This window comes from Rhinoderma darwinii, unplaced genomic scaffold (genome assembly GCF_050947455.1).
Source record: "Rhinoderma darwinii isolate aRhiDar2 unplaced genomic scaffold, aRhiDar2.hap1 Scaffold_426, whole genome shotgun sequence".
NCBI classification, from domain to species: Eukaryota; Metazoa; Chordata; class Amphibia; order Anura; family Rhinodermatidae; genus Rhinoderma; species Rhinoderma darwinii.
The window spans coordinates 186,046-189,635 of record NW_027463794.1 but is presented as its reverse complement, the minus strand read 5'-3'; the positions used below and the strand labels follow the sequence as shown (position 1 = coordinate 189,635).

Below are 3,590 nucleotides of genomic sequence, written 5' to 3'. Positions count from 1 at the left end.
TTCCATCACATCCATCCAGTGTACACAGGTAGGTCCATTGTGGCGGGCAGGCGAGCGGGCGGGCTGCTTTATTGGCTGTTTGCTGTTCCCCTACTCCACTCCACTATTTGACTGTTGTGCTGCATCAATCAATCAATCAATCAATCAATCAATCAATCAATCAATCAATCAATCAATCAGTGGCTGGCTCAGGTGCAGCTCTTTAACTTACCTAAAAGGGAGGGCGGAGAGAAGACAAGGAAGGTGAATGAGCTGTTCCAATGTGAAATGCCGGAAACACAGAAAACACAGACGACACACAACAAGAGGTGGCAATCTATTCATTAATTGCATTTAATCAATGAGCTCATTATCACTCATGCATTGTCCAACAGGTGTTGAAATAATGGGATTAAAAGGGGAGATCCCTTCAGAAAGACAGAAACAATGGCAAAGAGAAAAAACACTTTTGGAATCTGATTTTAGTCAACACATAAGGAAAGGGTGCACCGGTCCTGGAAATACTGCAATACCAGGTCAATGCGTGGAGTGGACAGAGCAAGCTCTATTTCCATCTCCCTGTTCTAAAAATCCATTTAATATATGGTCCCCAGATAGGGGACGTATCAGATATTAAACTGATAAGAACAGATTTTTTTTTAAGTTGACTACCCCAACTTTGGGGGTAACCGTTTATTTAAAATTTTTCAGGTTTTACAATAAATTAACATTTTTCAACATTTTTACAAGGATTCACATTTTACAACAATGGTTAAAAAATAAATACAAATTGTCAGATTAAAATCATACAATTTATAAAAGGGCACTTGGTGGCATCATATTATAGAATTCCATTCGCTAAAAAACCATTTTCTACTTAAAACAGGAGAGAATTTTTTGTCTAAAAGATAATATTTGTGCATTTCATAAAAACAAATTCCTAAAATATCATTCACAGATAAAATTTCATGTTTGAATAAAAGAATATTCCTGGCCGCCCACAGAGCTGCTTTAACGCAGTTAGTAATCTTCCATGCCATAATTTTCTGAGTCCTTGTTGGGCACTCCAGACATCCGTAAAATACGCCTTCACTTGTAATTCTTTTTATTCCGGTTATCTTCTTCATCAAGGGGAGGATTTTTGTCCATATTAGTTGTGAAAAATAACATTGCCAAAAGAGATGTAAGACTGTCTCGTCATCGCGGCATCCTCCCCTTGGACACGCAGCCGAGTTGGTCAGTCCCCTTCGATGCTGGAATGCCCGGCATGGAAGACACTCGTGGGCGCAGCTCCAGGCCAGATCCTTCTGTGAATTAAAAATGAATTTAGCATTAACCATGCTCCAGATAATTTTGCATTTGTTTTCATTAAAATTGCTAATGGGGGCTATTAAAACATTTTCTTTTATTTCCTTTAAAACATATTTACTATTTTTTACATCTTCTATTCTTTTGTCTTTTAGGTTAAAAAGGTTCACTATTTTTTCTAAAATCTTATACTGGTCTGGCAGGTTAAAAGCATATGGCGAGCTTAAAACCGTAGAGAACCATCCGTACCTCCTCATAAAATAGCCAGTGTTAAAACGGATAAAATAAGACCAGTAGTGTTCCTTAAAAACAGTATTAAGACACAGTGTAAAAAAATGGATTAAAAGAAATGCTTTTATATTTGGAAAATCTTTACCACCCATTAGCTTTGGTAACATCACTTTTTCTCTCCTGAGCTTCTCCATCCTAGAATTCCATAAAAATGTAAAACATGCCTTGGTAATCTTTTTTAATAAAATATCAGGGGGAGGGAAAACCATACTTAGATATAATAAAATTGGTAAAATCACCATTTTTGTGATTAAAATTTTTCCCTCCATTGTCAGTTTTCTAAGATTCCATAAACAAATTTTCTTATTAACTTTTTGTGCCACCAAGTCCCAACTGATAAAACCATTGTTTGACTCATTGAAGGAGACCCCTAAAATCTGTACAGACTCCGACACAGGGACTGGAATGTCCTGTAAAATCATATTGCCAATATTTAAAATATTACTTTTATTAAAATTGACTTTAAAACCGGAGGAGCAGCAAAATTGGTATATCTGTTGTAATGCTTTTTGCAGTGACGGGGCGTCCCTGCACAGGACCGCGACATCATCCATGTACCCCACCACTTTTGCCTCTAGTCCCCCCCCGCCCGGCAGGGGGACTCCACATATCTGTCTGTCATTCCTCAATCTGCAGAGTAGAGGCTCGATCGCACATATAAAAAGTAGTGGGGACAAGGGACACCCCTGCTTCACTCCGGAGTTTAAAAGGACATCCTGTGTCTTAAAACCCTTTACTAAAATCTTGCTCGTACAATTTTCATAAAAGGCCTTCAGAGACTGTAAAAAACCTTCTGGTATACCCATCTTTTCTAAAACCTTAAAAAGATAAAAATGTGATACTCTATCAAAGGCTTTCTCGAAATCTATGGATAAAACCGCCAATCTGCCTTTTCTCTCCTTCGTATCACCAATAGCATCTTTTAAAAGGTTTAAATTGTCCCATATGCTCCTCCCAGGTATCCCACAGACTTGGTTGGAGTGGACGATTTTCTCTATAACAGCCTTTAGCCTATTCGCGCAAATCTTGGCCATTATTTTGTAGTCTGTGTTCAGTAAGGTGATAGGCCTCCAGTTTTTAATATCTGTTTTGTCCCCCTTTTTATAAAGCAGGGACACCTCACCTTTCTTCCAGGACCCCGGGAGGGCTTTTGTTCTAAAAACTTGAGTAAAAAGGGAATAGAGATCCTCTTTTAAAACTCCATAAAATGTGACATAAAACTCTATGGGTATACCATCAGGGCCAGGGACTTTACCTGTTTTAAAACTCTTGATGGTATCTAAAATCTCCTGTTCCGTAATATCCTGTAATAAAAAATCTTTGGAGACAGGATTTAAAACAGCGTCAACCTCCTTCAATGAGTCGTTCATCAAATCAACATTAACAAGCTTTATATTAAAAAGATCCGCATAAAATCTGTGTACCTTTTTTAAAATATTGTCAGTGTTTGTATCTCCATCAACATTGTCTAACAGGGTATGCTTATCGTTAATTTTCTTAAAAAAGTACCTGGAGCAGGTCTCATTTTCCTCGAGGTGTTTCATTTTTGAACGAAAGACAATTTCCTTACCTCTCTGCTCCAGGCACTGGGAGATCTCCTTCCTAATCTCCATAATCTCCTCCTCCACCTGCATACCCTGTTCTCTGAACTTGTATTGGGTCTGCAGACGGGTATTCAAATTAGCAAAAAAATCCTGTTTTTCTTTTGCTTTTCTCCTTCCGATTTTTATGAAAAAGTCTCTTATTTTTATTTTTATTTTCTCCCACCATGAGACTATGGACATATTTGGATGTCTTACCCGTCTGCAGCCCTTATAAAAGGTAATAAAATCAGATAAAATTTGCGGATCATCTAAAAGGGAAACGTTCATTTTCCAGGCTTTTTTGACAGTATTTTTCCCAATATCATTTTTAACTTTAAAATACAATAATTTATGATCAGATAAAACATTGGGATTAAGATCACATTTAAAAGGCAGTACTTGATAAGAGCAGAATATAAAATCGATCCT

General features: G+C 37.3%; 1 pseudogene; it reads right to left on the bottom strand.

Annotated features, from left to right (window-relative positions):
* Positions 1–478: 478 nt before the first annotated feature.
* On the bottom strand, positions 479–647 carry LOC142710552 (U2 spliceosomal RNA; annotated as a pseudogene).
* Positions 648–3,590: the final 2,943 nt, after the last annotated feature.